Below are 14,491 nucleotides of genomic sequence, written 5' to 3' on the forward strand. Positions count from 1 at the left end.
AATAATATTGAGTTTGACAAAACTGAACTAAATTAAGTATGATTATAATATATTATGTAGTTGTTCTGCAATTCTAAAACGTTAAACTAAAGAAAATATTGAAAAGATTCTGGCATGTCAATGTCACCTGAATTCCAAAATAATCGACAGACAGCGCTTAGCGTAATAGAAACCACAAGAAAACATTGGTCTATGGGAGAAAGTTATCTTCATGAATAAAAGTACACTAATGTTTTTGGAATAAAACCTTAAGGGGGCATACAGTTCCAAATTCAAATATATTTTGATGCACTACAGAAATTAAGTGTCGCACTGTTCTAGACATCTTGAAGTATCCACCTGCAACTCGCGGGAAAACCGGCTGTAAGTCGAAAAGCACATTCACGTCGCACCTACACCGCGTATTTAGTGGATAAACAACCTCTTTGCGGTGCGCACGTGTGTTCGTCTACGAACCTTTACGAATTCGAATATTAAAAATAATATTAGTGTTGTTCGTGGAGGATGGATTAAGTGTTGACAGGAGTAACTATTTGAAACTGAATGTTTTAAGTGTCTGTGAAAAGTTGGATCAGGTCGAACGTCCCCTTGCTCACTTGCATTAAAGGTATTTTTTTCTATTTACAAATGTTTATTATTTACTATACTATATTTTTTGGTAATAAGTATCTGTTTATGAGATTTGAGGGGCAGTGGAATTCTATCCAATGTCATTCGCATTCGTATTTCACAATTGCAAATAACGCTCTATTATATTTCCTCAAAATATAGTATAACTTATATCAATTTAGTACCCAAGATTTTTTTTCATCGGTTTTTGAATTTATTTTCAGCCAATACTCGACTCTATTTCTCGTTGATCGTATTTTTTAACGTGCCTATTTAAGTTGTGGTTTTTATAATACATACTGCAATTGTGCAGTGTAATAAATTATATAGATATATTCAACAGATCAATTGAACCATTTAAATGTTAGTTTTCGGTATTATTATTGCTTAAAATGGATTTTACTTTTTTGATAGTGGTTTTTCAATTTCCAAATTATTTGGTAGGAAGTATTAATATTACTCACTCCTACACAGAATATGGTTAAGGTTACGAAAATAAAATATATTACGTTATAATTATTAAATAAACGACCTTACTCCTTATATAACTCATTAGGTAACATTGAATGATTTTTATGAATATTTCAATAAATCATTATTTTAAACTGGTTATACTTAAAAACAGAAACGTCTGTCATTCTTGCCCTTGTGTCATTTTGAATCAAATGTGACAAAACGTGACATGACAGTAAATATCTGAAGATAATCCAATTCTATACTTTTTGGTCAATGAAATAAAGAATTAAAGTATTCCTTATCCTTAATTCGACTTGTTTAGGACTTGACTTCCCCATTCTTCCACTTGTCTTCGTTAGTCTCTTGTTTTTTTTGTCATTTTATATTTCGAAGTTGTCTTAAAATAATGAAACATATTAACTTCATAAATTAGATTACAGTTTGTGTCATATGAAAGCTAGATCTGTTGCAATCATTAGAATTTAATGTTTTTGAATACCAGTAATTAAAAATCACTTAGTGACAGGTATAATTAATATTATTGGCGAATTATGCAGTTCTATTGCGGTCAATGATAAGTTATCAGTTATGATTCGTCATTTTTGCCATTCTTTGTGGTTATGTAGGCAGAATATAGGGTTGTGCCTATAAAGTTATGAAGCCAAAGAATATTTTTTCGGAATTCAAACTTTACCTAAGTATTCGTTTATATCACATAAACGTAAATGGGACATTACAAATTTCAATTATTGTTAAATATTATAATCTGTAAATAGTTGACTTCCAGAAGCCGGCTTGCCTGGGAAATTCCCTTAAAGGTCGGCGTCGCATCCACTAACATGGGTAATCATGTGCTGTGGTGGCTTCCATTTATGGCTTTCGTAAGCTTGTCTACTCATATAAAATATATGGCTATGATTGAATAGATTTCACCAATTTCACGATGCAAAAAGAAATAGATAATATATAATCGCAATCAAATGTAAATTAATAAAATATTTAACAATATAATATATAGATAGATAGTCGACAGCCCTGGAGTAAACAGTATTGTAATTGCGAAAAATACCTGTTTGATGGATCGCTTTGATTTATGCATATGGTAAACGCTTTTTATACTCGGTAAATAATATATAAGCACCTTGTAATGTAATATAAACCGAAAAATTAGGTTTCCGAAACGTTTGATTTTCCTTCCAGAAAAGAGCGTACCAATTCTTAAAAGGCCAACACGCACTCGCGAGTCCTCTGGCATTGAGAGTGTCCATGGGCGGTATCACTTACCATCAGATGAGCCTCCTGCCCGTTTGGCCTTGTTCTATATAAAAAAATTGATTCAATATAAATAAATAAATTATATAAATTAGTGGCGCTACAGCCGTTTTAGGTCTGGGCCTCAATTTCTGTCTTAGTTTCATAACGATTTGTCAATGTAATAGGCAAGTAGGTAATTAGCCTTTTGTGACACACGCCGGTAATTTTTTAGGCAAGCCGGTTCCTTCACGAAGTTTTCCTTCACAGAAAGTCCGTTGGTGCACGGCCGGGGTCGAACCTACGCCTACAATTGAATCCACTAAGCCACTAAGCCAACATTGCTGACATATAATATTATTATGTATATTATTATACACACTAGCTGCTAGCTTATTAAGCATAATATTAAGATGCACGGGTATTTTGAGATTTAGAGAAATTATCCAATCTATTTTCGAGTTCAATGATGGTGCACTGATTACACTTTCCGGAATTCTTTCTTTCAATATATATATATATATTGGAATAGGCTTAAAAATAAATCAGTATTAGTACTCGTTTTTAATTACAATATTTCTGTGAAATTGTGTTTACTCTGATATGTGAAATGACGTATGAATAAGGTATATTTTTAATTTGCCAATTATAATCATATTTGGTCAAAGGTTCAATTCAAATTAAATTCAAAGACAACTTGACGTATGTTCTAGAGAATAAAATTTTACTTTATCTGTTAAGAAATAGATTATACAAATATCTGTCGTCACGCTCCGGTCAAACTGAAAGTCAATTAACGCTTACTTGTAAATTCATAATTCACGTTCTCTAAGACACGACGCGTTGTTTCGTTTTCTAATAAAGAAATGCTCAAACTCAACTAATTATTTGATATAAAAAATTGTATCGACTTCTCAAATACTTTATAACCTAGGTGTATTTGCTCAAAGTTTAGTCTACATCAAGGGCATAGACAACGTCTATAGTCTACTGAGAAGGGGATACTAACATTTAATGTGTTTAAGCTTCTGTCGTGTGAATTGTATCTCGTTTCTTTAATAAATTCTTTAATAATAATCGATCTTCTGTTTCTCTATCTGTTCGACGTATTAAATGAACTCATATAATTAAATCGATCTTGTAATTTCTTTATTTCCCTCCAAAACCCTGAACCTCCATCTTTTCTAAATGTTTTTAAATTTGGAACTCCATCAGTTTTAAAATAAATGTTAAATTGCCATATTAGTTTTTTATACGAATATGCCGATTAATTTTAGTATTGTTTAAGTAAAATACTCGTCAGATGGCACGTGAAAGTGATGACCTCTCAAACCGGCTCAGCCACTCAGCCAATAGACGTTTGCAAAACGTGGCTATATAGTTAAGGTATAGCAAATATTTTTCTAATATTTAAGCGGGAATGGCTCTAGCCTAATAGACAGAGTACTCCAGTCTATGGATTTATTCTAGAAATCTTTTTATACATGCTCCTCCCAAAATTAATTTAATAAATTCAAGTATCTACCACATTATTTATCGAAACTGGTGAAGAAAAACATAGCGATGTAGCATTTGGTATGATATTTTCTTATTCATGTTAAATTAATAATTATCATAGTCTTAGAATTAATTTGGCCTCATTAATGTAGTGAGAGCAGCTACAAAACTTTATATATTTTGACACGAATATAAACAATGTAATGTGTTTATATTAGTATATAACTTCCGCATATTTTTTGCGTAAATCCGTCATCGCTTCTACAAGCAGAAGGATAGATTCAATAATCTTTAATCCAGTACCACTCTGTAATCCAGTAATATCCTTTTCTGTATTTGTTTTATGGACAAAGGTGACCTATCACTTAAGGGTTATTTAAATCAAGTTTCCTCACGATATTTACCTTCACAAACAAGTATTATTTGCGTACATAGAAAAAAGCGTACCAATTCCAGGCCGGAAACGCACACACTCTGGCATTATGAGTGTGCATAGACGGCGGTATCACTTAACATGAGATGAGCCTCTGTTTGCCTCCTACTCTATAAAAAAAATCAGGTGTACTTAATAGGAGTTTTGCACTCCTCCTAAACCTCCAAAGTAATGGATAATTACTGCATTCAACAATATATGTACTATGATAATAACATATATACCGCGTGAATCAAAATATAATTAAATATTTTTATTAAGGATGTCGTGTGTAATTGGACTTTAACATTAGTCTTAAGAGCAGGTAATTAAACATACAAATTGTATGCACGCAAGGTCGCAAAATGTAATAAATCAAGATTATAGCAGTTTTAGTCTATGCAATTATAACATATCAACACAAATAACACATTAATGCAATACGCACTGACATTCCCTCTTTTTAAATTTCTCTGATTTTTATTCTTCTTCTTCTTCGTGTGGAATGGTAATAGAAGGGGCAGACGTGATGCGCTTCACAACTTACCGCCATCGTTGCCTATTAGAAGTCATTCTGCTGCTCTGATTCAGTGATTCTCCTACGGCAGACTTAATCTGATCAGTAGAACCTGAAGGTGACCTGCCGCGCGGTCTAGTGCCTTCCACCTTCCCATGGGCAAAAAGGCGTTCTATGGAGTGATCACCACGCCGAGATACGTCTCCGAAGAATGTAAGGATACGAGATTGCACTGTTGAAAACAGACGCTGCTTAGTACCGAGTTCTTGAAGTATCGAGAATTTCGTACTTTTGTACGAAACTACAAAAACCAAGCATTATATAAGATTTTTATACACCGATATCCAAAAGATCCAAAATCTAAAGTATTTATTTATTTATATTTATTTTTATTATATAGTACGTCCACTTCCCCTCCAAGTTTTGATTCCCATCAATATTCTTTTCAAAATTTAGTCAGCACAGATAATAATTCCTGATACACTAATATTTTGTACTATACATTTTTCAATTTAGTATTTAAGTTACCTTAAACGTATTTTTATAGCCTTGCCTCACCTTGACATTTAAAACTGACTCTGGGCGTGAATCCTCATTAATTTGTGTTTACCTTTTAAACATTTAAACTATTTTTTTAAATTCCTAAGACCTTATTGTTTTTAGGATTGTTTTTCTTTAGATTTTTATTTGTAAAATGGAAAAAGTATTTTTATTGGGAGTATAATGTTTTATTATCAACACATTCGTATCTAATAATTTTGTTATCAAGTTACAGGTTTTAAAGATATATTATTTATATGTATTTTAATACAATAACTAAATTGCGAAGTATCTGAAATCCAAATTGTATTATTATAATTTTCAACAGAAGAAGTATACCCATTGAATTTTCAAGAGACAATATAAAATATTTTGGAATCATTAACTATTTTCACCCGCAAAATTAGCATTCCAAATTGAGAAATTAGTTGAACTATTCTGATATTCCGTGACTAGAACGATTCGCTCGTAAGGTGCTTCGATAAAGTGCTATCTGGAACCTTCTAAGTTTGGAGTTTTAGTTATAGCCTTATCGTGTAAACTGCTGTTTCAAAGTCGTTAATATTTAATGATAATGCAAAGTCTTTCGACGCGCCAGGCGGTAATATATTTTATTACAAATTCAATTATTACAAGTAATATTCTTAATTAGTTATTATGTGAGAAATTTAAAACAAAAGACGAGAAGTGTTTCGATTAATTGCGATTGGTCGGCATGTCTTGTCTCACAGGTGATACAAACCTTTAGCTTCAACTGAAATATAGGTAGACAAGTGTACTTATGAACGTTAGAAAATAAGTTAAATTAAATTGACATTTACTACCAGTTCGCAAGTAAAGAGTGGGCAAGAACTGCCAAGAAACTCTCCCCCACTCTTTTTAACCGCTAAGTTTTGAGTCAAAGAAATTGTCTGCAGTGGAGCAAATGAATCCCAAGGATTAGGATTATTTCATTTCGTCAAATTTATAAAAAGCTTTATTGATTAATGTACTTTTAACGAGAGCTTTGAATTTATTTAGTGATAATTGATCTATTTTCTATCTATTGACGCGTTGCGTCAGTTCCGTCAAGGAATGACCCGGCTATAACACACGAGCGCTTGTTACAATGGAATTTCAAGAAAGCCGATTTTAGTTCGTTGTATTCCAAGGTTAGAGAAGTGGATTGGTCTGATGTGTACTCGTCAGATTTAAATCAGAGTCTCAATTGCTTCTATTATAAGTTGAACTCTGTACTTGAGGAATGCGTGCCAAAAAAATCCAGGAACCTACGATGCTCAAGGTATTTATATCCAAAATGGTATACAGGGGAAGTCATTAAAAGAATTAAACAAAAAGCCACGCTGCATAAGAGATACAAAGTCACTAAATCCCCAGGAGATTACGAAAAGTTTAGCCGGTGCAGAGCTGAAGTTAAGAAATTAATTGCATTGGCTCTTGAAAATTATACTAAGTCTGTTGAATCAAATATCATTGAAGATCCCAAGTCATTCTGGAGGTTTATTAATGGTAACAGAGTCAACAGAGAACCATCGGGTATTATTGAGAACGGAGAGGTGTTACCCCCTGATGATAGTGTTAGAGCATTTGCCAAGTATTTTAGCTCTGTTTATGCTACACAAAAGCCAAAGCTTGACGTCAGCGCAGCTGTTGCGGCAGCGGGTTGTTCAAACGGGGCTGCACGAGTTCATGTTGGGAGCTTACAATTGAGCGATGTACAGGAGGCACTTAAGCTACTTAAACCAAAAAAGGCAGCTGGCCCGGATGGTATACCGCCTTATATATTACGAGATTGTGCCGTTGTACTTGCTGAACCACTGCTCCACATTTATAACCTATGTCTCAAAGCAGCAACATTTCCCACATGTTGGAAAACCAGTCGGGTGATCCCAATTCCTAAAGTAAGATGCCATGATAAAGTAGAACAGCATAGACCGATAGCTATTTTGTCATGTCCGGCGAAAGTATTGGAAGCGGCACTTCAAAAATGCATATTTAATCAAGTGAGTTCCCAACTATCGGAAGCGCAACACGGGTTTCGGCCTATGAGGAGTACCACTAGTAACCTCTTGAATTATATGGCTAATATTAGCCCAGCTGTGGACAGTGGAAAACAGGTAGACGCTGCTTATTTTGATATCAAAAAAGCGTTTGACCTGGTCGATAATGACGTGCTTTTGCAGAAGTTTGCACATATAGGATTCACTCCACACTTATTAAACTTTATGGCCAGTTCTATGGAAGATCGAACGCAATACGTGGATTACGCGGGGTGTAGGTCAGAGGCCTACTTTACGAGATCAGGCGTGACACAAGGCAGCAATTTGGGACCGTTAGAATTTCTGATAATGCTGAATGACCTACCGAAAGTTGTCAAGAATGCAAAGTGCTTGCTCTTCGCTGATGATCTCAAACTGTACATGCCTATAGAGAGTATAGATGACTGCATTCGGCTGCAGGAAGACATTGATCGAGTGGTTAACTGGAGCAGGAGAAATAGATTGGAGTTTAATTTGGCAAAATGTAAAGTGATATCTTTTTCAAGGGCACGGTTAATCACTCGGTACAATTATACCATTAGTGGGCTAACCTTGGCGCAAGTCTCAGAGGTCAAGGATTTGGGAGTTTATTTTGATACGAATCTTGGGTTCGCGCGACATGTAGAGATGGTATGCAAAAAGGCGTACAGAAATCTGGGGTTCGTATTAAGAACAGCTTGTGGCCTTGAAAACATCGGTGCGATCAAAATCTTATACAACGCGCTAGTGAGAAGTCACTTGGAGTGCAACGCAATGGTGTGGGCCCCATATGAGGCTAAATACAGTCTCATGTTAGAGCGAGTACAAAATAAATTCACTCGCTACCTCTACAGGAGACTGTATGGAGTGTATCCCTTGTATCCGCTTATGTACCCGACCCTGTTTGTTCTGGGTATGGTGGGGTATGACCAGCTACGCCTCAGAAGAGAGGTAGCTGTGACCGTTTATATATTTAAAATACTTACGGGTCGGGTGCATAATCCGGATATAATGGAGAGACTGGGTCTACGGGTACCAAGTAGAAACCTGAGGCTTACGTCTAAGCTTTTGGATGTACCGCGCGCACATTCCAACTTGGTTAGCAAAGCGCCACTCACGCGAGCAATACAGATCATTAACAAAATTTCCATTGAGGTGGACCTATTTGTTTGTACGCTGGCTGAGTTCACAAGAGTTGCTTGCTATATTGTTAGTTATAAGGTTTAGGAATTTTAGTTTAATTTTTTAATGTTTGTATGTAGGTTAGTTGGTGTGGGTAGTATAGTGGATTTCTATCGCATTAGTTGTAACTGTAAAGATAGTAAATTTAATGGAAAATAAATAAATAAATAAAATAAATAAAAATTTTCGTTTGGGACTTTGTTGTAAAAACGAATACAATTTCCATATAAGGAGTGGTTTATATTCTGGTTCTAGTTCGTGGTTGGTTGTACGCTTAAATTTGTGGTCTTCATACATTGTTAACGAGCATATTACGAAGAAAGTAAGGTCCGTATTAATGTATTAACGCCATCGCTGCTCAGTTCTAAATTATTATTTTGTGAGCTCCGAGAATCGTTTGGTTAGGTTATGTTAGAAGTGTTTTGTTTTATGATTTGAAATTTATTAGAACTTTATTTTGTCGTCGGGAAATGCGTAATTATACTGTATATGCGTATGTATACTCTGCAATCGCCCCAGACAGGACACAGCCGAGATTTGAACGCGCTTCACCCACTAGTCTAACACTGCCTGGCACACGTAGTCTATTTCCTTTTATCCAGCTTCTATCATTGTTAGATTAAATTCATTTTAAAGTTACGTAAGTGTATTAGTTGATAAAAAAAAACAGTGGCGCTACAACCTCTTTAGGTCTTGGCCTCAGATTTCTGAATCGGTTTCATAATCATTTTTAAATCTAATAGGCAAGTAGGTGATCAGCCTCCAGTGCCAGACACACGCCGTCGACTTTTTGGGTCTAAGACATGTCGGATTTCTCAGGATGTTTTCCTTCACCGTTCGAACAAATGTTAAATGCGCAGATAGGAAAAACTAAAAACTCCATTGGTGCACAACCGGGAATTAAACCTACGACCTCAGGTATGAGTGTCGCACGCTGAAGCCACTAGGCCAACACTGCTCTGTATTAGTTGATACTTTTTTAGAATACAAGTAAGTTAGTCTCTGCGTTTTAATTACGTGTAGCCTCGTTTATCACGTTAATTACTAGTTTTTTGGTATTTCCTGCTACAATTTTGGATCTTTTAAGTCACTTGAGTATGCGAATCACGATAGGCCTGTCGCGGATTTTGGATACTGGGCCTTTTATACATATTTTGACTCGAAGATATTTTTAAACGATTTCATGTTAATTATTTATTTGCGTGAATTAGTACAGATACAATCGCATTTCCTTCGCATGTTCTGTAACACACGAATACAAAATTGTCTTGTATAATTTGAATTATTATTTTACATTATCATATAACATCATTTTAACCTCTTATTCAGCAATCGATCCATTCTTTAATTTGATGTACGTAACATGTTATATTTTTGGTATATATACTCGTAATACGATGACATCGTTAATCGTGCTAACGAAGTGTTTTCGAGCCCTGAGTATATGGAACTTCTCGACGCCACTCGAACCTACGTCCAGTCTTTTAGTGGCTCAAAGATGCTTTAGGATAGACAATGATCGGCCTATATTCAAGAGTCATATATATCTATAGGGCAGAAACATTTCCGCATTCATTTCACAGTACTTTTATTCCGAAACACAGCAGTGAATCCTGGGCCCTTGGGTTTTGCGCCATGTAACCCAGACGGTTAGGTTAAAAATGTCGTAATAGTTAATTAAACATGTCTGTACCTAAATTGCTAAACTCGTGTCAGTGGTTCGCGCGTCGCCCGAATAAGTAAATAGTTGGGTAATTCTTAAATCGATGTCAAATACGCTATTTCGTAATGACGCTCTGAAAAGGGTATCGCTTCTAAATTTAAAAAATCCTCGAGCACGGCGACCTTGCGGGGATTTAATTTTTTCCGTAATTTTGCTCTTTAGTAATTAAGACTTGTTACAGATAGGGTTGCCACATTATTTTTCAGCCTATACGGGGCAAATGCTTAAATACGTTAAAAAAAGGATATTTAGTTTCTTACCCGGGAAAAAAAACAAAATTATGTAGAAATTTTTTTTTAGGATATTATGTGGAGCAAACATTTTTTATTGCTCTTAACATATTAATAAAAATAATTCAATTATAATCGTAATTAGAAACGGCTGCAAATTGCTTTTTATTAAATTATGGGCACATTTATTTCTCAGCCCACTTATTGGGAATGTTTGGATGTCTACTTATTATTCAACTTTTAAAGATTTAATAAAAAAAAAACGTTTTCAATTTAATTAAAGTTTACCATGATTTGTTTTTGAAGTTGTTTGTTGAGAGTTTAGACTCAGCTATGAGTTGGACTTCCGTATTTATTAGGTATTAAGATGTTAAATATATCTTCAGTAAAAGTTAAACTACGCTCTTCATTTGAGAACTGGCAGTTAATGTATGAATTGAAACCATTATTTTTAATTGACATTCAAAACTGTGCAGTTATTTGAAATAAATAACAATAAAATAGTATATACGAGGTGTCGATTCAAAGCATGCGTATTGTTAAAATATAATCAACATAATTGTTGATCGTTATCAACTCCAAGTGAAAGCCAATACAAGAATCATTGCCATCTTGAGTTTCATAACATATACCGAATACGAATTTTACCTTGGGTAGATCGGAGTAATATTAATATATGTTTACGCGAAACGACATTTAATTTCTGAAAGTACCATTTCGGATGCTATGTAAATAAAGTATTTTAGAGAGATTTTAAACAAAAAATGCAATTTATATATTTTTGTGGACGTTGAGTTTATTTCATAGACAAATGTTAATTTTTACAATCTTACTGAAGGAAATTATTGAAAAATAATTCTTCCATAGGACATTCCATTCTGTTACAGACAAAATAGGTTACAAGTTTCTGGAATACATATTAATTTGAATTATTAAAATTACAATAGATAGTCAACTGTCATTTTGATAATTGAAAGTATTCAATATCGCTGTATAGAGTTAACTCTGCATTTTTGATTATATTTAAGACAGGTGGTCTTGATATCGAACGAAGAGGGTGTCATTTAGTTCAAGCTAGTGTGTATTGTCTTAGTACTACTTATATAAATAATAATACAGCACGTTTTTTTAATACTGTCTTGAAAGTACATCTTTTATCTGTGCATCTTGCTGTATCCCGCCTGCTGCCATTTCTGTTTAAGACTATAATGTATGTCGTCTATAACCTTTAGCTTTTTTTAGTATACGTGTCCATTACTTTCTGGCATGACTACCTTAGCTGCATACACGTAAAAAACCAATTAAAATTATAATTTTATACGAATTAGTGTTAATGAGTCAACTAATATCCCTAATAATTGGGACAAAGATCTAGATTTTTCCCATTATATACGCCGTTACCCCACATAACTGATTGTTCTTGAAATTTGTCACGGTACATTATATACTTAGCACTCCGCGTTCTTGTTAACATTACCTGTTAAAGAGTTATTTGATGTAGAACTTAGAATAAAATAGGTACTTTATTTACCCAAATTGATTTCAAATGGTTTATTTATAAAATATATGTTATTGTGCAAGAATTAAAGGTACACTGCCACAGAGACCAAATTTTTGAAATTTGTTTTACTATTCTATTTAAATTTTTCATTATAAATATTATTACTATGTCGGTTAAGAAAATTGTACATACTGTATATTTAATTATACATGATTAATAACGCTTCCACATTATTATCACGGCAAAAAGAATTGATAAGAAGAATGAAACAAAAAATAGAATCACCTCCATCTATTAAGGACCATTAATTACACTATTTCATATGACAATGCAATTTTATAAAGTTAGTGACGTTACAACCGTTTTAAGCCTGGGCATCAGATTTCTGTATGTTTCATGATCGTCCATCAATTGAATAGGCAAGTGTGCTGTGCCTGGGGTGACACCCGGCATTTTGGATCTAAGGCAAGCCGGTTTTCACGATGTTTTGTTCGACCGAATGTACGTGGAAAGTGGTGTATAGCCGGGGATCCCAGGAAATCAGGGATGTAAGTCGCAGGCTGAAGCCACTACTGCTCACCACTACACACTGTTCATCAACCAATTTAGGTCTTGCCTCAGATTTCTGAATCTGTTTCATGATAATTTTAAATCTAATAGGCAAGTAGGTGATCAGCCTCCAGTACCTGACACACTTGACTTTTTGGGCCTAAGACATGTCGGTTTCCTCACGATGTTTTCCTTCATCGTTCGAGCAAATGTTAAATGCGCACATAGAAAGAAACTTCATTGGTGCCAGGCCAACTAGGCTAACACTGCTCGCTGGAATTGTTATCTCTTAGTCCAAACAAAACCTATATTATGCCTATATTACCTATAACAATTTAAGGGTTTAGACAAATTAGGTAAAAAAATCGGCCACAATTTTATTATTACATACACAGTTCTCAGTCAAATAGTTCAACAATTGAATAACCTTGTTGGCAAATGCTACCTCATTTACAAAACCAATTCTATGAAAAAGAATGTAATGAAGCGTGACAATGAATTAGCATTTGAATATCGAATCGTCACACGAATATCGATTAGTCGATACATCCGATTATCGATCCTAATATAAATTCAAGGGCGTGTCGATCATTTCCCATGGCGTTTACGTAATGTGGTTGATTTTCTAAAAATCCAAACATAAACATTGAAGCTTTGTTTAACTGCAGGAACACCAGGAAAACTTACAGTGTCTAGGGCAGATGGTAGGAATGATACAAAATATGACTATTGGGAAATCATGTAAAATATGTGCAGAAACTTATTGTCTATAGACTATACAATATTTAAGTATTGATACGGAGTAACTAATATAGAATACACCATAATAAATTACGCTTAAACGTAAACGTTACCTATATGATTAAAGTTATTAATTTAGTTTTAAAAATAAACTTTTAAAGTTTATTTTTTCCATTATCTTTAAATTTCATATCAGTTTTGGTTTTTACATAGCCATACTATGTTTACACGAACGATTTCAGAATGAAAACTTTAAAATAATATTAATAGGCTAACGTTAATAAACTATGGCTCTCATTAGAGTTGCCTGGAAGAAATCGCTTGTAAGCGATAAGGCCGCCCTTTGCCTTATAACTTTTGTAACTTTTTTTTATTTTTGTTATGTGTGTTTTTGTATAAGGCGATAAAGCATAAATAAATAAATAAATAAATATGGCCAGGTTAGATTATAAAATTGTATGAATCTTGGGGATCATTGAAACAACTAAGAAATTGCATTTGCCAATGCATACGTTGCATTTGGTTGCATCGAATAATAGCATGATAATTAATTTCAAATACATGAATAAACATTGATTTTGTCTCGTAATCATTTTTATTACCTGAACGTTCCCATGCGTGTTTAGCATTTGGTATAAAATGAAATGTTAAGTAACTCATGAGCAGCTACCAAGGAGCTCCGGTTGACTAGACCAGCAAATTATGGAACTCCCAATGGCACCTCCATTGGAAGTTCTCTTCTCTAGGGGTTTCGACTAGTTGTTTAAAAAAAGACAGCATACTCCTCTCTCAAGCAACGCACTCACTACAATGGGTGCCTGGATTTCGTCTTTTATTGGCTTGGCGATAGCTTCAATATTTTAAACAATTTAGGCTAAATTAATTAAATTTAATCATTTAGTTAATTGTATTAAATACTTTGTTTGTTTGTTCCCTTTTGTAAATCTTTTTGTTATATAATGTATCATGTATTCCATCTGTGGCTATGTTCTCGGTGTATTTGTTTGATAGTATATGTAATTTGTGTTAGCTGTAGGAGTACAAAATAAATAAATGTTGACTCTTTCCTACAGCTACTTTTTTTAATAAATACACAAACAAAAATCATTTATTCTTATAGGTAACATAATGTACACTTATGAACGTCAAAAAAAAGAAATATTAATTAAATGATTCTAATTTTACATTTACTGCCAGTTCTCGAATCAAGGGCGTAGAACGGAAGAGAAGAACTGGCAATAAACTCTCCGCCACTCTTTTTAATC

General features: G+C 34.0%; 1 protein-coding gene across 2 annotated transcripts in view; it reads left to right on the forward strand.

Annotated features, from left to right (window-relative positions):
• The first annotated feature begins 379 nt into the window (after positions 1-379).
• Positions 380-14,491, forward strand: part of LOC111001731 — a 58,714-nt gene continuing 44,602 nt past the window's right edge. For both annotated transcript variants that reach the window (XM_045631090.1, XM_045631091.1), the window contains exon 1: positions 380-607. The gene's annotated coding sequence lies outside the window, so the exon portion shown is untranslated. The remainder of the gene's footprint in view (positions 608-14,491) is intronic.

Source organism: Pieris rapae, chromosome 14 (genome assembly GCF_905147795.1).
Source record: "Pieris rapae chromosome 14, ilPieRapa1.1, whole genome shotgun sequence".
Taxonomy (NCBI): domain Eukaryota; kingdom Metazoa; phylum Arthropoda; class Insecta; order Lepidoptera; family Pieridae; genus Pieris; species Pieris rapae.